The 25244-nt window shown below is 44.3% G+C and overlaps 1 protein-coding gene and 1 non-coding gene across 7 annotated transcripts in view; both read left to right on the forward strand.

Annotated features, from left to right (window-relative positions):
* Window positions 1-25244, forward strand: part of LTBP1 (latent transforming growth factor beta binding protein 1) — a 432506-nt gene that overhangs the window by 17508 nt on the left and 389754 nt on the right. The gene's annotated exons all lie outside the window — the stretch shown is intronic.
* Window positions 16541-16615, forward strand: TRNAI-GAU (transfer RNA isoleucine (anticodon GAU)). Its single transcript has one exon. It is a non-coding gene; the product is annotated as a tRNA-Ile (tRNA).

The following is a 25244-nucleotide window of genomic DNA, read 5'->3' on the forward strand; positions in this document are numbered from 1 at the left end:
GTAGAAGGTTGAATTTGAATTGTCTCTAGTTATGTGGGAAACTCAGCAGCCGGCAGGGGATCCGCTGGGGCTTTCAATGGATTGACTGGGCAATAATAGTGCAGAAGCAGCCAGGGCTGAGTGCAGCGATGGTCTGTCCGGTGTGGTGGTGGTGGGGGGGGACCTGAGGCTGTGTTCAGGCAGGATCCTTTGGTTTTAAGTGAAAGACACACAGACTGGCTAAAGAAAAAGAGGCTGTTCATTGCCAGATATCTGGGAGGCCTGGGGTTTATGCTGGCTGCAGGCCTCACTGGAGTGAGAGGTTCAAATGGTCCTACCAGGACCAAATTGGCTACATAATTTGCAAGGCTCAGTGCAAAATGAAAATGTGGGAGCCCTTGTTAAATAAGATTAATCTTAGCAGTAGGTTGTGTTAATTACTGTGTTTTCAGTGTTGAGTAATAACAACCAAGCATAAGTCCTTCATTTTCCACTTGAAATAGTGCTTTATTAATCCGATGCTTATTGTGCCCACTGATATACTGTGCACACGCAGCTGATAGACATCTCAGGCCAATTAACTTACAGTCCCTTGTGTCTACTGTGTATCGTGATCTCTGGGCGCTCCGCAGGACGGGAGTACTTCTAGAGCTCACAGTTACTGTTTAAATGTCAGCCCAGTGATGAATATTTATGTGGAGATAATGTATAGGGTATGTAAAATATATATATTTTAATGTGATTTCAGTTTTAGTAACTTTTCCATAACATTCTAATAAAGTTCCATTTTAAAAATTTCACTTCGAAACACGTAGAGTGAGATGCCCAAAGTTTAACACTGTTGGGTTGAAGCTTATTTGCTTATATTGTTTACATGAAGACTGGTATGTAGGTCATTAACCACATTTTCACAGTTTGGATTCTTTTCATATAGGTTTCTTTTTAAACATTTTTTTTAATGGATTGATTTTAGAGGAAGGGGACGAGAGAGAGAAAGAGAGAGAAAGAAACATCAATTTGTTGTTCCACTTTCCACTTATTTATGTATTCACTGGTGATTCTTGTATGTGCCTTGACTGGGGATCAAACACACAATGCTGGTGTATCGGAACACTGCTCTAACCTACCTGGCCAGGGCCATATTCTTAAATACCCTTTTTGATGGGTGATTACAAATTGTTAAGTAAATGAATATGTGTAGGGGAGTGATCTTCAAATTACCTTGACTGGTTCATATATAGCACAGCACGGGAAGGCTGCCCTGTGGAGAAAAATTCTGTGTTTCTTTAGTCATTTTTATGACTCAGTGTGGTATTATGATTCTACTTGTCTGTGCAGCATTTTCACCTGGGTAGGAGACATATTGACTAAGCTTTTGGGTTACATAAAAAAAGGTGCACATAAGAGTTTTTTTTCCATGAAGAAATTAGTCACCACTTGGAACCGTGTCAAAGGTGTGAAATGCCATCCTTTCTTTTGGGAACTGTTGGCGTTTGTTCATCTCTCCCAGACAGACAGTTTATTTTCTGAGATTATAATAGCTACTACCTGTGTCTCAGAGGAGGATTACATAGTTAATAAAGATAGCGGTAGCAGAGTTTTGAATGTGCGATGACAAATTGGTGACTTGAAGACAGTGATTATTATTTTTTTGCTTGGATATTACTCTTATTCATTTTGATTTTATCTCCTACCACAGAACTTCTTGCTAAAAGTTACAAAACAAAGTATGATCTCATCTTAGCTTATCTTTCTTCTTTAATATTTGTCCATATAAATACCTGCAACTACCGAAGATTAATGCCAATACACTTTTAGTGGACCTCAGGTGTACAAAATTTCATTAATCATACTTTTTGGTTCATTATATACTGTCTTTGTTACTTACATAATGATTTTATGATTCTAATGACTTGAATAATTTTTCTTAACTTATAGTGGTATAATTTAACTTGTCACTAAAGTTGCAAAAATAATTGCAACCTGAACTATTGGAATATTAAGCTGGCTTTTGGTTTGGAAAATTAAAAAAAAATCACATATAAACTTTCATGATAAAAACACTGGTTTGGGATCATTGGCTTCTTTGACTTTTTATTGTTGCACAACTTCCGGGTTACGTGATGCAATGATGTTTGACTAAGTGACGTGAGGCAAGGCTTCAGGGAACTGATTTCAGGTGTTATAACATGACAGAACCTGCTTGTCATCTTCAGTGGGTGTTCTGACAACAGGAAGTGGGTGGCTTAGAATTCTCTTTGGAAGCGATCTGAAAGTCCATCACCTAATGTAGCTACCCCATCCTTATTCCAATCCAGGAATGCTCCTGGTGCCTCTGCCACCGGCCACTTAGACTGTACTTGAATCCTTGTAGAAACAAGAAGCTCACTCCTTCATGACCACTTCGGCAGACAACTTTAATTGTGAAAAATTGATGTTGTTGAACATAAATGTGCTTTCTTATAATTCCATTTATTTGCTAGTTTTTGTTATTTTCTACTTGTAGATGGTGAAAAAGAACCCTTATGTACATAAAGAATTCTTCAAAATGTTGATGGTGGTGGGATAATGACATAATTTCTGACTATTGCATTTTCTCGGCAAGGTTCTCCTTGGTAGCATCTTATAACGTCTGCCCAAGTCAGCCAATATTTGTTGAGTATCAGTCACATGCAGGGTGTACTGTCCTCAGTGCTAGTGTGGAAGGTGTGGGAACACAAAGATCTGTTGGTGCCTGCCACCCAAGAATATGCTGCAGTGTGAAATGGATCAGAAGAAGGCACAGATTGATATAAGAGGAAAACCGAGTGCCACCAGGGTTCCAGGGAGAGATGGATGTCAAGCTCTGCTGCCTAAGACAAGCTCCAGAACAAGATCCCGAGGGAATCGAGGGAGGTGGGATGGCTTTTGCCGAGCGAGTCTGGGAGCAGGGCATTCCAGGTAGGCAGACCAGTATGAACAAAAGCCCTGGGGTGGGAAGCGGGAGTTGCGCCCACAAGGCGGGAGTCTGATTTGCTCAGCGTATGGGGTGCTCGTAGAGAAGGGGACCGTGGAAAGGATTCGGTGGCGGCTGAGCCAAAAGCTGGGAGAGGCTTGTTTCCCTCCCTCAGTGGTTTGTCCAACACCATCACCACGATGCCACTGCAAGAGCTCAGATCTGGATTTGAATCCAAGTGCCATCACAAAGCTTCTGCATCTCAATCCAAAAATGATCAGTGCTCATTGTAATGTACAACCTGGGAGTAAAGAAGCCTGCGGAGGCTTGGCAGGCAGCAGCTGTCAGGATTTCTGCATTTGATAGGCCCGGGGAAGCTGGGAGCCTCAGGAGCAAATCCTGCAGGGGGGGCGCAGGGGGGCACAGGGCAGGAAAGGGAAGTCACGGAAGTGGCAGTGAGGAGTGGGAAAGTGGGCATGGCAACCAAGGAGGTAGAATTGGGTTTAGTATTTTGGGCAAGAGCAGGAGGAGAGGTGGCACCTCAGGCTTTGTGGAGGAAGGAAGCTAGGCAAGAGGGTGAGCTTGGGGTTGGGCATGTTGAGGTGGAGAGAGGCTGGGTCTGGGGACTGGCTGTGGGGTGAGCAAGCCTAGCAGGAGGGAGGCTCTCTGCATCCAAGGGATTGTGCCCGGGATGCAGGCGCCGGGAGGCCCCGGCAGGCCCCCATGGCTTGGAGCCTGCAGTCCAGCCTTGGATGTGGGCAAGAGGAACCTGAACCAAAGGGGAGCTCATTCATTTAAAAGCAAAGAAAGGAATGAATTCAAGAGACAGTGAAAGGAAAATTGGCGGAGACAGCCTGACAAATGATTCTTGGTGTCTTAGCAGTTCTCAGGGGAAAACCAGCACAATCGTCACATTGTTTGTGTACACACGCACACAAACACACACACTTACTTTCATATATACAAGTTCATCTATTATTTAGGCCTGCTAGTTTCCTCAGAAAAACCCTTCAGGAAATCCTCTGCTCTCCCAGGGAATGTGTCTATATTTAGAAGACTTTTAGAGAAAGGCTATTGTTAAATCTTAGTTTATTGGCTAATCACCGAGAGCCCATAGAAATGTAAATCACGCACCCCTATACTGAGCTGTCAGTGGGAAGAAGGCTGCCTTTTTGTTCTATTGAAGACCATGAGGTGTAAACAAGACTCAGTCCTTTGTGATGGACTGGAGGGGGAGGACCCACGAAGGGTGGAGCTGGAAGGGGCCAGGAGGACCACCCGAGCTGAGCATTGTGACTGGCCCAGGGTCACACAGCTCATTCAAGGCAGAGGCTGTTAGCTTGATGTCAGGTACTCCTGCTACGAGAAGTATAACCCATTGATCTCTGGGCTGTATTCCTCAGTGGGTGGCCCAGACAAAAGGACTGTTCAGTGGGCTGTGTGTTTGTGTGTGTAGGTGGGTGTTTCAGGGACCATCTAGCTACAGAGTGTGAGAGCTGCATTGTGGGAAAGAGCGGTGGGCGACCATACTGGCTATTGCAGTGCCCTCATAGCTGTTGGAACTTTCTAATGAGTGTTGCATAGAGGAAAGTGCTGACACACGAGGCGTGAACTCCTTGTCCCTGCAAGTCTTTAAGTGGACACTGACTATCCATCTGCTCAAGCTAACAATAGTAGATATTCGCTGGGAACTGACCGTGTGCCCGGTAACAGCTCTGTGTGTTTCCCAGGGATGGCGCCCTTTGTCCTCTTGGTATCTTTAACAATGGGTACGATTATTGTACTGAATTTATAGATAAGGAGGCTGAGGCACCAGAGAGATTAAGTAACCTGCCCAAGGTGACATAGACAGTGAGTGGTAGAAACAGGGTCATACCTTTCTTTTGACCCCAGAGCCTGTATGCTTATTTTGTGCTACTGGTTCTCAACCTTTGCTGCCCATTAGAGTCTCTTGGGAATGTTGGTGTTTTTATATTTTTTTTTCTTAGATTAGAAAGAATTTATTGATTGATTTTATTGAGAGAAGAAAGAGAGAGAGAGAGAGAGAGAAAGAGAGGGACAGTGAGACAGCAATGTCAGTCTGTTCCTGGATGTGCCCTGACTGGGTATCAAACCCACAACCTTTCACACCTGGATGATGCTCTAACCAACCCGGCTATCTCGCCAGGGTTCTTGGGAATATTTTAAAATCCTGGTTGTTGGGCTACCCCCCCAAACTAGTTGAACAGACTCCCCGGGGTAGGGCCTTGCGTGAGTATTTTTTTTTTAAGCTCCTCTGGTGATTCCAACTCTGCGAGGCTGAGAACCACGGAAGTCCGACTTCGCTGTCGGAGCTATTGTAGGGTGGTGCTTCTTCAACTAATCGCATAGGAATCTCCTGGAGGTTGCGTACAAATGCGGATTCTGATCCAGAAGGTCTGTGGGGGCCCCGAAGTGCTGCATTTCTTCCAAGTGACGCTGTACTCCTGGGTCTTTGAGTTTCCTTCCGTGGCTGAAGGCTAATCATGAAGGTCTCTTCTGACGCTAGGATTTTATGGCTGTACAGTCAGAACTGTTACATATTTGTGATTTTGCTGAGTCAGCCGTCTGCTAAGTATGCTATCTCCTGTCCTCTTGACAGCTTCCAAAGGAGGTCTCATGTCCCCATTTTAGAAATGAAGGAATTGAGGCCTTCTGAGGTTTGCCAGAAATCCTGAGTCTTCTGAGTCCAGCCCCTGTGTGATTAACTCCAGTGCTGTGCTGCCGTCCTGTAAAGCTGTGGGTCCCGAGTAAAGCTGTGGCGTTGTCCCATCGGTTAGGGTTGGGACCCTGGAGAAAAGGTTGCCAGGAGCCCAGCAACCTTTCTGGTTCCAAACGGCCTTCTCTCTTCCTGATGTTGGACCTGGCAGTTGTTTAAGAGAGTTAGGGGTGCAGTGGTGGCACTTTATGAAGTACATTTATGATGATCAGACTCTGTTTCCAGTGAAGTTTGCTGTCAGTGCCAGAAATGCTGATTGAGTTTGCAGGATGCAGATTCTAGACCCGGGTGTGGTCCTTGGCCTGGTGGACCACACTAGTCCCTTGAGATGCTTGTTCAGCTGTAATGCTTGGGCTCCTCCCCAGGCTTAGGAATGCGTGGATTAGGCCTGGTGACCTGTTTCTGAAAGCTCCTCAAACTGTTTTCATGTAAGCCAGTATCTAAAAGCCGTGGCCTCCATGTTTCTCTAAGTGTGGTGCCTGGGCCATCAGTTTAAGCATCACCTGAAAACTTGTTTAGGAATGCAAATTTTGGGGCCCACCCCAGACATACCGAATTAGAAACTGTAGGGGTGGGCCCAGTAATCTGTGTTTTAGAAGCCCTCCAGTTGTTTCTAAACTCTGAGAACCATGAGGCTCTTGCTACTAAAAGTGTGATCCGAGGACCAGTACTGGAGCATCACCTGGGAGCGTGTTGGAAATGCAGGGCCTCAGGCCCCACCTCTGCCTGCTGAACAGAATCTTCATTTTAACAACCACTGTGCACGTTCCCGTTTGAGTAGCCTGCTCCAGACCGTGGTTTTCTTCCCTGGTTGTGCCTTATAGTATGAGAGGCCTTTAAACTGTACCAGCGCCCTGCCCCTACCCAAGGCAGTGAAGGCACAATATGTGGGGTCGGGTGGGCCTGGGCATCTCATTTTTAAAGCTCATCAGGTGAGTCTATGGAATGCTGAGACCCACTGGTCTAAGTATTGCCTGGTTGTCAGCAGTCCCGTTCTCACACCCAGGGGAGAAGATTGTGAAAAGGACTCTGGGGGACAAACTTGAACCCTTATATTAATATCACTCTAAGACATGCCACCTCCCAGTTTCTCCAGCCACCCCCGTGTGACCAGAGACCCAGACTCCAGAAATGTAGGCTCAGGGACTGGCAGAGAGCACTCCCTGCCTGAAGAAATCTGGAAAAATAAATTATCTTTATACACTGCTGACAAAAATTAGGAGATATTTCAAAATGAATATGAAGTGATTAAAAAAAAGAAGCACTTGATTTTTTTAAAATTAAATAAGAACATCAGAAAAGCAAACGACAAGTCAAAGAAGGTTGTTCAATTATGCAAATGAGATACAAAACCAACTTTTATTTCATTGCTGAAAATGCACCATACAGAAGACTGAAAGGACTGCAGTATCTGTACGTCCCCCGATTCGCTAATTTTTGTGAGCAGTGTATTTTCAGACAAGAGAATGAGAGCTTGGGGTGGGGAGGGGAGACGGACAGACCGCAGAGCTTTGTGTGGGTATGAAAACAAGAGGGATGGAGTCTGCTCCTGTGGCCCAGGGCCGCGGTGCTGCCCACACCTGCTACACAGAACCACCTTAACAATTCAGCATCCTGGTCTCCACTCCCAAGGTCCAGTGTCAGCGGGGCTGGGGCAGGACCCAGGGATTGGCATGCTCAACCGGCTCCCCTAAATGATTCTCATGTGAGAGTCCAGGCCCCTGCTCTGAGGTGCACACTCCTCAAAGGCTCTGATGTGGCCGGCCATCAGGATTAGGCAAAGAAACTGGACTGTCCAGGTGTCCAGCCTCAGCCCCCAACCCTGGCTCTTCTAATTCAGCAGGGCTGGTGGGGCCCTGGAATCAGCATGTTTAATAAGCAGCACTTGCTGTTCAAACTGTGCTCTCAGAAACCCTGAGTATTTCAAGGCACTATGTTGGGCTTTCAAGGGAGAGAGGTGAGAGAAGCCACATGGAGTGAGGGGGGCGGGCGCTCACACACTCTCCCTGCTTGATCTGCTTCTTATATTAAACTTCCCTGCAAAACTGCATTTGAAGAGAGGATTTCACTATTTTAAAACTTTTGAAAATGAGTCGTGGCTGTCCGCTGGCGCAGAACCTCTTCGAAGCTGGCAGCGTTCCCACCTTTCCAGTCCCAGTTCAGGACAGCTTCTCTGTCTCGAGGCAACCCATCCTTCCGTGACTCTGACCTCCAGTCCCCGAGCTGCCTCGTACCTGGCCCATGGTGCTTGTCACCCTGAATAACCCTGACCTCACTTACATTCTAGGATTCCCTGACTCTGCCTTTTGCCCCATGTGCAAAACTACTTTGCAGGTAATAGAAAGCTGGTCACCCCAGAAATGCCCTTGACAGAGACCCTAATGCCTTAAGACAGTGACTCTAAAATATGACTGTGGCTCTCACCGCTCTTTGTGCTGGTTATGAAGCACATGTGCTGGACTCGGCGTGTCTGAGCTGGGCACCAGAACTTGCATTTCTAGAGAGGTCCTGGATGCTGCCACTGCTGGTCCAGGGACCACAGGTTGAACCCCAACCTTATGATTCAATGATGTTGATACACCTGGGGCCCATTTCTTCTGCTGGATGAACTTTCTCAGTGGATAGCCTTTCCATTGGTGTTAAAAATATATGAGGAGAGGAAATGTCTTGACGAGTAAACAGTAAGTGGCATGAAGAACTCAGGGTAAATTAGGATCATGGCTCAGTCCTGTTTGGACTCACTAGGTTTTGCTCGGCTCCCCCTCCAGGCTGACAACCATGCCGCTCCTCATGGAGACCCTGCCAGAACGGGTCGTGGCAGTGACAAGGTTCTGGAAGTAGCTTCTCATTGCCCAGGGCTTGGTCAGGCGAGGGAATGACAGACTGTTGCCATGCACTACTTATCAGAAAGATAAATATTTTCTCTTCTCTGAAACAAGTAGTAAAAGAACAAAAGTGTCCTGTTTTAAATAGCCTTTTGAAGGACTGCACTCTTTAGAGTCCTACATTGGGCATGAGGAGTCTCCTCCCAGGGGCCATGCAGACACAGACAGACTCGTGGTCCCTGCTGTCTGGGCCAGAGGTTATCACTAGTCACTGGTGGACAATCCTCCCCCCTCAGCTGTTGAGTGGTTGGACCAGGCAAATGACTATAATTATTGTTACTTTAAGAAAAGTAAGGCCCCAGTCGGTTGGGTCACTGGATAGAGCATTGGCCTAGTGTGCAGATGCCTTAGGTTCAATCTCCAGTCAGGGCACACAAGAGAAGTGACTATCTGCTTTTCTTCCCCACCCTCTCCCCTTTCTCACCCTGTCCCCTCGCATAGCCAGTGGCTTGATTGGTTCAAGTGTTGGCCCTGGGCACTGAGGATAGCTCAGTTGTTCTGAGTGCGATAGCCTCAGGCTCTAAAAATAGCTTGGTTGATTCAAGCATCGGCCCAAGATGGGGGTTGCTGTGTGGATCCCAGTCAGGGTGCATGCAGGAGTCTCTCTATCTTCCCTCCTCTCACTTAAAAAAAGAAAAGAAAAGCAGCCCTTGAACTTCCTCTACAGTGGTTCAACACTGTGGTGTAATATATATATACATATTTCATTTTAGTTTTCAACAGTACACCTGGGTGGCACCACTAACCACTCCTGAACAAAGGCTGAGGTTTAGCTAATAAGGTAATTACATTTGTGCAGGTGGTAGGGCCAGTGTCTGGGGGCTGGTGAAGAGAAAGTGGGTGTGTTTACTGTTCAGTGAGTTGGGGTTAGGAGAAACCACTTTCCCCTTTCCTGCCTGCGGGAATGGCTCCAAAGCTGTCTGAGAAGGAGGATGAGTATACCCAGATGAGTTGAACACAGCGGCTGACAGGCAGCATTGGGGAGTGCCCTGGCGGGGTGGGACCAGGGTCTCTGCTTCATGGCGCTCTTGCAAGTGGATTTTCCAGCCGTCTTTATCCTGCCCACTGAAGGAAGTAGAAGGTAATCAGAAACATAAAAAGAGGCCTTGGGCATGACATTTTGAAAACCATCCCTAGCAGTGTCCCACTCATAGGTCTGCCCTATTCCACACGGGCTGACACTTTAAAAACATCCTAGATTCACAATAGATAGAATAATAATGTGTAATTCTGGTGGGTTTCCTGTGTTCTCAACCTTGTGCTAGTCGCTTAATGTTGAGGTGCGGTTGCATCTTTCCTACACTTAATGAGCGGAAGGACTGCATGTGCTCAGAAAGGGAGAGAGATTGTGGTTATTTTATTTTTATTTTGTTTAGCCAGTGACTGATAGAGACAGACAGGAAGGGAAGAGAGATTGTGTTTAAACAAAGAAATGGTGACTGTTCAAATGCAGAACCACATTTTGAAAGACAATGTGTTGGCCATTCCAAATAGATATCTAAGAGTTAATTTTGACTACCGATGACTTTCTTTGTAGGTAACTGATTTAACTTCCTTCCTGGCTCTTCCCCAGAAGATGAGATGAGTTTCTACTATCCCATTGTACAAGTGTTTCAGTTAAAGCCTAAAAGGGCTATATAGCCAAAGCTCATGCAGCTACTAAGCAGGGGAACTCAGATTTAATCCTAGGCGTGCTTACTCCAAAACTCATACTGGGACATTCTGTGATATAATCAGAGCCGTGCAAGCTGGTGATGGAGGAACTTGTAACGGCGTCCATGCAAGGAGAAGCTGCAGGAGTGGGTATGTTGAGTCAGGAGAAAGGAAATCACATGCTGCATAGTAGTTTTCTTCATATACTGTGGAAAGGGCAGTGAATGAATGGAAACTAGGACAGATTTTTTTTACTCAGAATAAGGAAATGTCTTTTTCAGGTAGAGCTGTTCAATGATCTGTGCTGTTTATGGGTGGAGATCTTTATTGGAGGTGCTTGACTTGGGCAGATTGTGGGGAATTTTTAAACTTTGGACGAGGTCCTGCTTATTCTGAGAGTCTGTGACTTGAGCTCTGGCTATAGCTGGGCCAACTTATTTGTATCTGTTGTCCTAGATTTCCTTGAGCTTTATGATACGCTGTCTGATGGAATTGCCTAACATGGGCAAAAATGATTGTTTTAAACAGCTTTATAGAGATATAATTCATATACTGTATAATTCAGCCATTTAAAAAAATACAATTCAGTGTTTTCTTTGGTGTATTAAGTTATGTAAAAAACTGTGGTAAAATAGATATAGCATAAAATTTGTAAAGTAGTACTCACTTGTGGCTAGAATTATTAAAGATGAGTATTTTTCTTGTACTTGGTAACTTGGCCAGGAAATCATTGGAAAGCTGGCTTTGTCTTTGATCGTATTCAGTGCTTGAAAATGTGTTGATATGGAGGCCTGTGCTTCAGAGGATTTATGAGGTTATCAGTCACATCTATGCTAGTTTTTATTTTGAAGACTTGATCACCCAAGCACAGTTTTAAGTATTAATGCAGGGTAATTTAGCATGGCACAATTAGCAGAAGCCCAGGGATGAAATATGGTGACTCTTTTTCAGGAGGATTGTTTCAACTATCTATTCCTGCAAGACAAATAACCCCAATGATTAGTGGCTTAAAACAAACATCATTTATTTACTCATGATTTTGCAGTTTGGCAGGGCTCAATGGGAACGGCTTGTCTCTCCACTTTGTGGCATCAGTTTGGGCAGCTTGAGAATGGATTTACTTCCAGGATGGAACATTCACATGGCTGGCATGATGATACTGGCTCTTGTTGGTTGGGAGCTCAGTGGGGGCTGTTGGATGGTGACATCTGCTGTCTTCCACATGGGCCTCTCTGCTTGGCTGCTTGGGCTTCCCCATAATATGGTGGCTGGGTTCCAAGAGGGAAAAACCGTTGCCTTCTGGCTTTTTTAATGCCTGGGCTCAGAGGTCTCAGAATAGCATTTCTGAAGTTTCCCTGGTCTAGCAGTCACAGGCCTAGCTCTGATTCAAGGGGGAGGAGACATATGCTCTACCTTTTGATGGGACGAGCAGCATGTACTGATAGGAAGGGGTGAAATTATTTGAGGACATCTTTATAGATACAAAAACCCCCCACAATAGTCTTTTCTCTTTTTCTTTCTTATTCTCAATCCATAGAAGCCTGACCCTAATCATGGTATGAACTGGTGATAACAAATAATGGGAAGAAATGGGAAGAAAAATACAAAAATGAGTCCCAGGGATACATGATCTTTAGGGGATATGGGGCTTCAGAGTAAATTACTGCGCAGTGTGTTAAACAGGCAGCTGCAAGACATTCGTGATTACGGCATTTTTTCATGGCTTTATTGAAATCTCTACTTTCGGAATCATTGTGTAGTTTCCTTACTTTTTTCCTCTTTAATTTATGGTTTTCCAGAATCAGTTAGCAGGAAATTTAAAAGTCTACCTCGTAAGAAAATGCAGACAATTACTGTTTGTTATTCACGGCATATTTTGAACAATAAAAAGAATTACTTGGATTAAATCTTTAAAACGTCTATGACTATTTTGTTGGAAAACATAAACACATTAAGAACCTGGGAACAGTGACACCCAATTATCTTATTATTATTTTTAATTTGTTCATTTTTTAGAAAGGATAGAGAGAGGGAGAGGAGAGAGAGACAGAGAGAGAGAAGGGGGGAGGAGCAGGAAGCATCAACTCCCATACGTGCCTTGACCAGGCAAGCCCAAGGTTTCGAACCGGCAACCTCAGCGTTCCAGGCTGATGCCTTATCCACTGCACCACTACAGGTCAGGCTAACACCCAATTATCATCATCCTTTATTTAACAAGTTTGATACAATGTTTTAGACAGAACTAGCAATTTAAAAGTTGACAACTTTTAATAGCAAAATAATTCTTGTTAATTTCAGATCTTAATAATTATTTACATTTCTCTTTGTTCACTGATACACAGTTTTCCCTTTTGAGTCAATCAGAGATTATAGAAGGGATCTTAGCAATCAATTAAGTGAAAAATCTAAATGCGAACAGGAAGCGAGGCTCTCTGTACATGGCTAGACGGAGCGTTTTGCATTCACATTATTACGAGAACAATTTCTCCATTCAGAAGGCTGTCAAAAATGAAAAAAGCCATTTAAACAGTTTTAATTCCATATATATATTGATGTTTTGAAAACAGAGCTTTGTTTGTTCCTTTTGACTGCTGGCTGGAGCAACCCTCGAGGTGCGCAGCTCTTTCTCAGCTTCAGTTCTGAAAATGTTTATGTCGCGTTCCACAGCAGAGAGCTGGGAGCCAGAAGTCTAATTGTTTGCAAGTAGCATCATCTGCCATGCAGCTTCCTTCTCTTTAGAGGAGTGACCTTGTATTTCACAGTGAGGCTTCAACCATTAACTCCTTTTTGGGGGTGAAAGCCTACTTCTGATGGTCTCTGTAGCTGGGGCCATGTCCGCAGCCTTCAGATGTTTGTGTCCCACCATGATGCTCAGGCATCGTTGACATTTGCAAGCACGTTTATTTTAGCAAGGAAAGGCTGTGGCACAGCTTGGAGTATCTGTCTTTTAGGGTATTCCCATCTTGGTCACACAATACTCTGAATTTACCTTAAGGAATGCTGTCCAAATAAATCAAGTGGTTATTTTTAAAGGCTCTGTCCCACTTATATAGCTATTATCCTTTATTCAGTTAAGAAAATTAGTTTGGAAATAGGAGTCTTCAGCGTGAGAATGGTCACTCGATGTTTTTTTGTTGTTTTTTTTTAATGAAGCACTCGGTTACTTTGTTGCCACCACCACAGCTTTGCTCTGTACGAGTAAGTGTGGGGGAGGAAGAGGACAAGGTAGCCTGTTCTGTGTGATTCAATGTGAAAGGCTGTTTCAGGCAACTGTAAAATTCCGATAGTAGAAGTAAAATTCTATCCCAGATATAGATGGGACCTGCTTCTCAAAAGCTTCCTTTAAAGGCTATTTTGGGGACTCTCTGGGATGAATTTGGGGCATGGGGTAATAATAATAGCTGACACCTGTCTAGGCTACTCTGAACCAGGCACTGACCTAAGTACTTTGCCTGGATTCATTTAATCCAGTCAGAAGCCCTCTGTGCTTTTACAAAATGAGTCCCATTTTGCATATGGGAAAAAGGAGATGCAAAAAGCATCCTAGAACTACATACCCCTGGGCATACAGCTAGTCCAGGGGTCTCAAACTTGCGGCCCGCTGAACAATTTTGTGCAGCCCGAAGACTAATCCACGAAGTTCAAAATATTTTGGATAAAATTAAGTAAGCCTCGGGGCCTACTTGTATTTTTCATTTCTCTAGCATCCTAGCTAGATATTAGCTTAGTTAACAGCAGTTGTGATGCGAACTACAGTTTCTGGTCGTTTTGTGACACTGAGTAAACTGCATGTACGATTGTGCTTGTTGTACTGATTTTTTTTGTTTTCAACTGCAGTGAGAAAAGTGTTGCGTAACAGTTGCCTTTTGTAGACCTAGTGCGGCCCGCCGGACGGCTGTGATCTTGCTCTGCGGCCCACATGCTGAGTTGAGTTTGAGACCCCTGAGCTAGTCAGTGTCCAAGCTGGGGCTTGGTTTGGGCTGCCTGGCTTCAGTGCTTCCTTTACTAGGTGACACTCCCTAATCAAAGCAAAGTTTAAAAAGTAAAGTTGTGGTCTTTTTTCCTCTTTATTTTAATCCAAGTCTCAGAGACTCAATTGGCAGTGGTTTTGGCCTTATAAAGTTTATTTTTATTGCTGTGATTTTCAAAAGAGCTTCTCTTGTTTAACATTTTTGGTTGATGACAATGAAAGAAGCCAGAGTTTCAAACAGATTAAACATGTTAATAATAGTGCTAGACGTATTGCCCAGTCATAGCATGTTAAGAATATTTAAAAATTAAAAAAAAGGAAGTTCCAACATAAGACAGTTATCATAAAGTCTAGTATATGGTACTCCATCTTACATTATGTTTAGATTGTAGAAATTACAGCCCTTAAAAATGTAAGTATGTTTACACTAGACTTTATGTGGATTAATATATCTTTTTCCAAAAAGATATTGTTGATTTTTGCCATACTATAAAAGTAGTAACAGCCTGTTTTAGAAAATCTGGAAATTATAATACGGCATAAGCAAAAAATTGCTAACTGCGTAATTTCACCACACACAGGTAAGTAATTCGCATGAGCATTTTAGTGTATTTTTCTTCCAGCCTTCAGCCACGTGTTCACTCATTCAACCATTATTTATTGATTATCTCCTGTGAGCTAAACATTGTTCTAGGCCCCAGGGAAGAAGCAGGAACCAAAACAGCTTCTCTCTCCCTGTGGAACTGATATTTTAGTGGGAGGAACAGACAACGAGTAGATCAATTTATAACGTAACGTTAGGTAGGAATAAGAACTTTGAAGCAAAATGAGGCCGAGTGAGGGGATGGAGGCCCAGAGACTGTGCGGGTTTGGAGCACACAGCCTCGGGGGAGGCTGAGCGCTGTGAGGACAGCAGCGTTCCCCGACCTGGGGACCGTCCCAGGAGGGGACCAGCCAGTCCAGGCTGGTGACACACAATGTCAGCAGGTGTGGCGCACCCAGGGATGAGCAAGGGAGCCCTTGTGACAGGACAGTGGTGTCTGAGAAGTGCCAGGATGCCCGAGGGAGTGGTGAGGGGACAGGAAGGGGACAGAACTAAGGGCTTTGCATTTCGCTGAGCGAGCTGGAGCCCTTTTAAGGTTTGGAGCAGAGGGGTGAAGGGATCTGACTTTGGTCCTCACAGGAGCCTTCTGGTTGCCTGGTGAGAAGAGACTGCAGGGGACACAGTGGCCAGGAGAAGGGTTTGAGGGGACGTGGTAAGAAATGGTTAGATTCAGGATGTATTTGAAGGTAGAGCCAAGGGGCTTTGGGGATGGATTGGATGTGTGGCCTAAGAGAAAGAGAGGAGTCACATACGGTGACAACTAGATATTATGGGTTGAAATACTGCCCCTACTCCAATTCATGTGCAGAAGTCTTAGTCCCTAGTGCTTCAGACTATGACCTTTGGAACTAGGGTCATTGCAGATGTAATTAGCTAAGAAGAAGTCATACTGGAGTGAAGGGGGGTGTCCGTATAAGAGCAGGGCATTCTGACACAGACACGCATGGAGGGAACACGAGGAGACACGGGGCTAGCAGCTCCCAACAGGGCAAGGAACGCCTGAGGCTATCAGAAGAGAGAGGACAGGAATGGGGCCGGTCTGTCTCACAGCCCTCAGAGGGAACAACCCCTTTGACACCTTGATTTTAGACCTGTGGCCTCCAGAACTGACACAGGACTTCCTGTTGAAGCCACCCAGTGTGTGGTCCACCCAGTGTGTGTTACCAGCACATGGAGGAGAGCACCGGGCTGAACCGTGTGTGTTTCGAGGAGACAGATGCAGGAGAGGAGCAGGTTTTGGTGATTAGGGTGGGGAGGGGACAGTGTGCTGAGTTTGGGACTTCTGTTGGATCTCCACGGGGAGCTGTCGAGGAGGCAGCTGGGCAGGGAAATCTGGAGTTCAGAAACAAGGGCCAGGCCAGAGAGCTAAATGTGGGCACAGTCTTGGTGGAAATCAAAGCTACGGGACTGAAGGAGATCTCCAGGAGAGGGGCCCAAGGACCAAGAAAGTCCTGGGAAATGTCAACATTTAGAGATCAGGACGAGAAGGAAGAGCCAGAGGGAGAATGAGACCCCTCAGAAGAAGAAATGAGACCCTTGGGAAGAAAGTGGTGAGGAGGGAGGGACTGACCGATCCACGCCTGTCTTGTTCAAGGAGGGAGAAGGCCACTGGACAGACAGCTGGCAAGTTGCTGGTGACTTGGACACACTGATTCCATGGACATCTATAGGCAGGTGCAAGGCTGATTGGAGTGAGTTCTAGAGAAAGTGGGAGTTTTTTTTCAAATGTGGCATTATATCATAAGCATTATTTTATATCGTTAAAAATGTCTTGTAGGCCCTGGCCGGTGGCTCAGTGGTAGAATGTCGGCCTGATGTGCAGGAGTCCCGGGTTCGATTCCCGGCCAGGGCACACAGGAGAAGTGCCTATCTGCTTCTCCACCCCTCCCCCTCTCCTTCCTCTCTGTCTCTCTCTTCCCCTCCCGCAGCCAAGGCTCCATTGGAGCAAAGTTGGCCCGGGCGCAGAGGATGGCTCCATGGCCTCTGCCTCAGGCACTAGAATGGCTCTGGTTGCAACAGAGCAATGCCCCCTGGTGGGCGTGCTGGGTGGATCCTGGTCGGGTGCATGTGGGAGTCTGTCTGACTGCCTCCCCGTTTCCAACTTCAGAAAAAAAAAATGTCTTGTAAACGTTGTCTTTAATGACTGTATCACATTCTGTGTTTTTTTTTTATCTCTTATTGTTTCATAGGTAGGATGTTTCTATTTTTACTACTTATATTCTCATACTGCAGTGGACGTATTTGAATATACAATTTCCTAGATTAGGAATGATAAGACACAAATAGGCGTGAGTGTTTTTAGAACTTACTTCTAAAAGTATGGCCAGTTGCTTTACAGAAAGTCTGTACCTGCGGACACCCCCATTGGCAGCGTGGGAGGGAGCTGTCTCACTGCACACCCCTCTTCCATGTAGCACTGCATTGACTATAGAACATCTGGAACAGGGTTAAGTTACCATTGTCAGGATGAGTGTCAGTGCTTTGTTCCTGACTTACAAAGTAATGTCTCTGCTGGTTATGTTCAATCAGACCTGACCAGAGTCCCGGACACATATTTACGAATATATGGTCCTTGGGTTACGACATAGTTCCATTCCTACGGCAGTGACATAAGTTGAAACATACCCTAGCTAAGTCACTTACCTATCTTAACACAGTTGTAAAATCATAATCTAGAACATAAAAATACAACTAGGCCACAGAAAAAGGAAAAAAGACATAAATATACTGTACTGTACACTGTACTGTAGTAACAGAAAAAAATGACAAAAATGAGTGTAAAAAAATTCCTTACCTTTATTCTTTTTTTTCTTGCATTTTTTTTTCTGAAGCTAGAAACAGGGAGAGATAGTCAGACAGACTCCCACATGCACCCGACCGGGATCCACCTGGCATGCCCACCAGGGGGCAATGCTCTGCCCCTCCGGGGCGTCGCTCTGCTGTGACCAGAGCCACTCTAGTGCCTGGGGCAGAGGCCAAGGAGCCATCCCCAGCGCCCAGGCCATCTTTGCTCCAATGGAGCCTCGGCTGCAGGAGGGGAAGAGAGAGACAGAGAGGAAGGAGAGGGGGAGGGGTGGAAAAGCAGATGGGTGCTTCTCCTGTGTGCCCTGGCCAGGAATCGAACCCGGGACCTCTACACGCCAGGCTGACGCTCTACCACTGAGCCAACTGGCCAGGGCCTTACCTTTATTCTTGCGGTTGGCTTGCACACTGGAAGGGGCATTGCAAGGTGGGAGAGAGTGACCTATTGGGAGGAAGAAGCTGGGGAGGCACGAGAACCTGCAGAAGGTGCTGGAAATACTGGGTCAGGTGAATCAGGATTGCCTAAGGAACATGTAGGAGATGCTGGAGATGATTCTACCTGTACTATAGGTGTTTCATCTCGAGAAGCAGCTGATGTAGAGGGTACAGGATCTGTTGCAGGCCTCTCTACCTTCTTTGTGTGTGTGTGTGTGTGTTTCCGAAGTTGGAAACGGGGAGGCAGTCAGACAGATTCCCGCACGCGCCCGACCGGGATCCACCGGCATGCCCACCAGGGGGCGATGCTCTGCCCATCTGGGGTGTCGCTCTGTTGCAACCAGAGCCATTCTAGCGCCTGAAGCAGAAGCCACAGAGCCATCCTCAGCGCCCGGGCCAACTTTGCTTCAATGGAGCCTTGGCTGCGGGAGGGGAAGAGAGAGTCAGAGAGGAAGGAGGGGGGAGGGGTGGAGAAGCAGATGGGCGCTTCTCCTGTGTGCCCTGGCCGGGAATCAAACCCGGGACTCTTGCACGCCAGGCCAATGCTCTACCACTGAGCCAACCAGCCAGGGCCTCTCTACTTTCTTAAAGAATTGTTCCAGGCTAGTCTGGGGCTAGTCTGGGGCTAGTCTGGAAGGTTGATGACTTCTTCTCTTCCAAAATCTGCCTGTAGCATTGCAAGGCATCCATAACAGCTCTGTAGACCTTACTGAATCTGTCATCACTGGGGTCCTCAGCCTGAAATTTTCCAACCCACCCTCTCCCATAGAAAAACCTTCTGCCAAACTCTTGGTAGTAAATCTCTTGGCTTTTGGGGTTTCTCTCTCTTCCTCTTCAATCAGCTGCTTTTCCAGCTGAATGAGGTCCTCAGAGGACAGCTCCTCTCCATCTGATGCCAGTAGCTCTGACTTTTGTTTAGGAGCCATGATAAGGGCCAAAAAGTCACCAAAGGAACATAAACAGAACACTTGTGCTTTTAACAGTCCAAAATGGTGTAGGTATGCGTTCCGGGGGTGCCAGTTCCCTTACTCATGTAGTGTTACTGTGTGTTCTTCCGCCACACACAACCTAAGTATTGATAGTTTGCCCACATAGTCCGTAAGTACGACGCTAACGGCATAAGGTGAAACACTCATGTCTCAATTTTTTAAAGATTTTTATGGGCAGGAAATTGGTCTCTTTTTCATCTCTCTATCCACAGTTCTTGGTACAGTGCTAGCATGTAAGGTGGAGGGGCTTAATGTTTGAATAATGAATGAAGATAAATGTGATGGGATCAATACAAGGTTTTAGACTTCTTATTTAGAAATATATAGTCTTCCAATGGACTATTAATGTTAATTAAAATGTTAATGATAATACTACTTTATATGTGCATAATTTACAGTCTGTAAAACTCAAGATTTGTCAAGAAACTTGTAGTTATACATATTTACTAATACTAGTGCAAAGATGAAATTATACTATTATTAGAGAAGGGATGTAGTAAATGACTTACTGAATGAATAGCAAAGTAACCTTGTGTTTTTTTTTTTGTTGTTGTTGTTTTTTTTTTTCATTTTTCTGAAGCTGGAAACAGGGAGAGTCAGTCAGACAGACTCCCGCATGCGCCCGACCGGGATCCACCCGGCACGCCCACCATGGGGCGACACTCTGCCCACCAGGGGGCGATGCTCTGCCCATCCTGGGGGTCGCCATGTTGCGACCAGAGCCACTCTAGCGCCTGAGGCAGAGGCCACAGAGCCATCCCCAGCGCCCGGGCCATCTTTGCTCCAATGGAGCCTTGGCTGCGGGAGGGGAAGAGAGAGACAGAGAGGAAAGCGCGGCAGAGGGGTGGAGAAGCAAATGGGCGCCTCTCCTGTGTGCCCTGGCTGGGAATCGAACCCGGGTCCTCCGCACGCTAGGCCGACGCTCTACCGCTGAGCCAACCGGCTAGGGCCCTTGTGTTTTTATTTACTTTAGTAGTATCAACTTTTAAAAAGATTATAGTTATAGTATCACTTTATAATTCTAATTTTGAATGGCTATAATACCATACTTGTATGGTTTTTTTTTTTTCATTTTTATTGGTATAAATAACACTGCTTTGGATAGCTGGACATATGTATGTTCATAATTCAGAACTATGTGTTTCCTTTTTTGACTCTTAGGATAAATTTCTAGCAATGAAGCTACTAAAATATTTGAAACTAAAATATTTTAGTGAGCAATATAGAGAGAGACAGACAGGAAGGGAAAGAGATGAGAGCATTAACTCATAGTTGTATCACTTTTGTTGTTTTTTTCATAGTGCCGTGACTGGAGGGTTCAAGCCAAACCAGTGACCCCTTGCTCAAGCCAATGACTTTGGGCTTCAAGCCAGCAACCAAGGGATCATCTAGATCAGGGGTAGTCAACCTTTTTATACCTACCAGCACTTTTGTATCTCTGTTAGTAGTAAAATTTTCTAACCGCCCACCAGTTCCACAGTAATGGGGATTTATAAAGTAGAGAAGTAGCTTTACTTTATAAAATTTATAAAGCAGAGTTACAGCAAGTTAAAGCATATAATAATAATTACTTACCAAGTACTTTATGTCAGATTTTCACTACGTTTGGAAGAATAAATCTTTATAAAACAACTTACTATAGTTAAATCTATCTTTTTATTTATACTTTGGTTGCTCCACTACCACCCACTATGAAAGCTGGAACGCCCACTAATGGGCGGTAGGGACCAGGTTGACTACCACTGATCTAGATGATCTTACACTCTAGTCAGCAACCCTGTGCTCAAGCTGGTGAGCCTGTGCTCAAGCTGGATGAGCTTGCACTCAAGCTTGTGACCTTGGGGTTTTGAATGTGGGACCTCAGCATCCCAGGTCAACATGCTATTAATTGCGCCCCCACTGGTCAGGCATGAAACATATTGTTAAACTGCTTTCTAAAAGGCTTGTACCACCATACTACCATCTTTGCAGCATTTTGTATTAATAATTTTATGTTTTTGAAAAATTAAGTTGCCATAATACTGTTTCTTCTTGTTTTAGTTGGCATTTCTTTTGATGACGATTTGACCATTACTCCACAAATGTATTTACTAACTGCATTTGCATTTTCTTTTGTCTTGATTGTCTCTTTTTGTCCTTTTTTTTTTTTTTTTGGTCTTAATTTGTTCAAGACACTTTTATTAATCCTTTCTATATAACAACATTTTCTGATAAAATGTTGTTATATATAAATTTTCTGGATTTTCTCTTCTTTTGCCATTTTTACTTCCATGCTTTGTTTCCTTTTCCTTTTTTTTTTTTTAACTGACTTAAAACAAAAACCAATAACTTCATAAAATGGCAATAAAAAGACCAGAAACTGACCCTGAAAAATTACTGGTGCTTTTTCATTTACATGACTTATGACTTTTAATTATATTGTATTTCGTGAGTGACTTCACAGTTATTGATGGCATTGGGAGGAGTGTGTTTGGCCCAGTGGACCATCTACTTTAAATTAAATCACATGGTAACTAGCCACTCCTGCTGAGCTCAGTTTTTGAGAACCTCAACCTTCCAGAACAGCTCCTGGGGAATTAGATGAGGGCTCAGTACTTGACATCAAGTCATTACACTCCTAAACAGAGTCATGAGATCCTGCACACAAACTTTGTGACTTGTAGTCTCTATAGTTTGCACTGTGTTCAACTATCAGACTGTCTGTTTGGCTAAGTTGTCACTGGAGAGTAGATTAGGAAAGAAATGGGGCAGGAAGTACCTGGGGGGAGAGAGCCTGTGCTATCAGACGGCCGGACTTGGAGAAGAGAGAGCAGTCAAAACACACACACACACACACACACACACACACACACACACACACACACCCTGAAGTCTTTCACATGAATTTTAATAACATTCAAAATATATAAGAGTTATTACATGTGTTGGTGGCTGGTTCACCTATCTAGAAAACCCGTTTCTGTGGTATTCTTTATTATGCTACAAGGCTAGATAGAGTAGGCATGGGGATGTTATGCTAATATTCTTTGCTCCAGGGATTTTGGAGGAAGCTGACTCAGAGACATTTACAAGGAAAGTACAGCATTTATTTGGGTTTGGTACAAGGAGCAGATGGAGTTAGGGTAGACTAAAATGTGTGACCTCATGCTATGTTTCTTGTGATCTGATATCGCTTAGTATTATTGAATAACTTCAAAGGGCAGCTGGGCATGACTGTGAAGACACACAGAGCAAAGCAATTTCTCACCTGCTGTCTCTGATCACAGAAGACACAGTTAGACTCATATTTCTCCCAGGACACATGCGGGAGACATGCTGCAACTTGTTTGGTGAGAAAGGCAAAGGGCAGAGAGTCACACTGTTTGCCCCGTGTGCGCTGGGGTGAATTTTAAATATAACTAGGAGTTACTTTTTTAGAATTAAAAGCAACAGAGACTGGGCTTCAGGGCATGGCTTACTTCCCAAAAATACAGTCTCTGATCTTTTAAATAACATTAGGATCAGCTTGTCAAACTGCAGTCGGACTCAGATGTGAAAGAAATCTGAGGGTATTTACTGTTAGGGGGAGTCTGAGATTTGACTGTTTCAGATGATGAAAGAGTGTTTTCAGAAGACCTGCTCTGTCAGCCAGGATGGAGTAGAATTTTGTTGCCTGTCCTGCACACCCAGGTCTTGATGGCAGCTTTCTGCAAGCCTGATGCTTGCAAATTGAGTTCATCATTGTCATGGTGGCAATTTCTGCCACATTGACTGACCTCATTCTTATCATCGCCCCTTCATTCTGTGCATAAGGAACGGAGTTTGTTTGTTTGTTTGTTTTTTGTGGCAGAGACAGAGTCAGAGAGAGGGACAGATAGGGACAGACAGACAGGAAGGGAGAGAGACGAGAAACATCAACTCTTCGTTGTGGCTCCTTAGTTGTTCATTGATTGATTTCTCATATGTGCCTTGACAGGGGTGGGTGGGTGGGGGTTACAGCAGACCGAGTGACCCCTTGCTCAAGCCAGCGACCTTGGGCTCAAGCTGGTGAGTCTTGCTTAAACTAAATGAGCCCGCACTCAAGCTGGCAACCTCGGGGGTCTCGATCCTGGGTTCTCCACATCCCAGTCCGATGCTCTATCTACTGCGCCACCGCCTGGTCAGGCAGGAACAGATTTTAACTACTTTCAATTCTCAATTGCCTTTTGTTGGGTTTTAAAAAATTATTTTGAAAATTAAACTGAAAAACACACAGAAAAGTACTAAGGGTACAACGGTAAACACCTAGGTGTCTACTACTCAGTACAGGTCTACTTATTGTCATATTTGCTGCTTGTCTTTTTTTTAAAGAAAAAAATATTCTCATAAAGTGACCTATTTCTTTCTTTACTATTGTTCCCTGTCTTTCCCTGAAGGGATCACTGTTATGAATTCAGTATAAATCCAGTAGATATTTTATGCTTTTGATGATTTCATATGTACCCATTAAAATGAATAGTATTGTTTTTATGTATTTTATTGACATGGACAGTTATTATAATATGACTGTGTAAGTTGCAGTATAATGAAGTAACATCTTATAATTTGCTTTCTTAAGGCAGTGTTATTTTCAGGGTCTATCCATTTTGATAGGTACAGATCTAGCTCATGATTATAACTGCTGTATGGTATTCCATTGTATGGATATATCATAGTTTTGGAATTTATCTATCAATGCTAATATTTTCGCAATATAACTGGTGTGCAGTGAACATTCCTGGATACGTCTCCATAAGCCAGTATGTGAAATTGCTGCGTTTTCATATTCTAAACTTACTAGGTATTGCTTTTTATTGAAGTAATATAAAATATATTCCCATGAGTGGTATATCAAAGTTCCTGTTTTTTTTTTTTTTAAATTATTGCTAATGCTTTGGACAGATTTACTGCCAGTCCTGTAAGTGTGGAATTGCATCTCAGTATTGTTTTGACTTGCAGTTGTCTGATAATTGGAGAAGTTGAATCTCTTTTGCTACCCACATTTCATCACCTTTGAATAGCCAATTTATACCCTTTGTTTTCTTTTCTATTGATTTGTAGGAATTCTTGATATAATTGGTTACTAATTCTTTGTTCAGTATAATGTAAGTGTCTTCTCTTTGTCATTCATGTCTCAATTTTGTGTAAGGTGTCTTTTACATTTCTTTTATATTTTAGTTATTGATTTTTAGAGAGAGGAGAGAGAGAGAAAGAGGGCGGAGAAGTAGGAAGCATCATCTCGTAGTGGTTGCTTCTGGTATGTGCCTTGGCTGGGCAAACCCAGAGTTTCGAACTGGTGGCATCAGTGTTCCAGGTCGACGCTTTATCCACTGCGCCACCACTGGTCAGGCTATGTCTTTTAAATTTTGATATAGTCAAGTCGATCAATCCTTTTTGCTTTTTACTTACTGTTTCACATTTGGGATATTCTTCCTTACCCCAAATCATGAAATATTCTCTCAAATTTTCTTTTAAAAATTTCAAATTGGAGCAAAGTTGGCCCGGGTGCTGAGGATGGCCCCATGGCCTCTGCCTCAGACGCTAGAATGGCTCTGGTTGCAACAGAGCAACGCCCCAGATGGGCAGAGCATCGCCCCCTGGTGGGCATGCCGGGTGGATCCCGGTTGGGCGCATGTGGGGGAGTCTGTCTGACTGCCTTCCTGTTTCCAACTTCAGAAAAATACAAAATAAATAAATAAAAATAAAAAAGAAGGAAAAAAAAGATTTTAAAAATCTGGAATGTATATTCTTGTGTGGGCAGGGAACCCATTTTAATTCTTTTAGATAGATGACAGTTTCTTTTCCAACACTATTTTATTTTATTTTATTTTTTACAGAGACAGAGAGTGAGCAGAGAGTGAGTCAGAGAGAGGGATATAGACAGGGACAGACAGGCAGGAATGGAGAGAGATGAGAAGCATCAATTATTAGTTTTTCATTGCATGTTGCAACATCTTAGTTGTTCATTGATTGCTTTCTCATATGTGCCTTGACCGCGAGCCTTCAGCAGACCGCGTAGCCCCTTGCTGGAGGCAGCGACCTTGGGTTCAAGCTGGTGGGCTTTTGCTCAAATCAGATGAGCCCGCACTCAAGCTGGCGACCTCGGGGTCTCGAACCTGGGTCCTCTGCATCCCAGTCTGACGCTCTATCCACTGCGCCACCGCCTGGTCAGGCTCCAACACTATTTTTTAGGTAGTTCATTTATATTTGAGTCTTTCTGCAAGCTTTCTATTACATTTCATTGATCTGTTTTTCTGT

The sequence above is a fragment of the Saccopteryx bilineata genome, chromosome 3 (genome assembly GCF_036850765.1).
Source record: "Saccopteryx bilineata isolate mSacBil1 chromosome 3, mSacBil1_pri_phased_curated, whole genome shotgun sequence".
NCBI classification, from domain to species: domain Eukaryota; kingdom Metazoa; phylum Chordata; class Mammalia; order Chiroptera; family Emballonuridae; genus Saccopteryx; species Saccopteryx bilineata.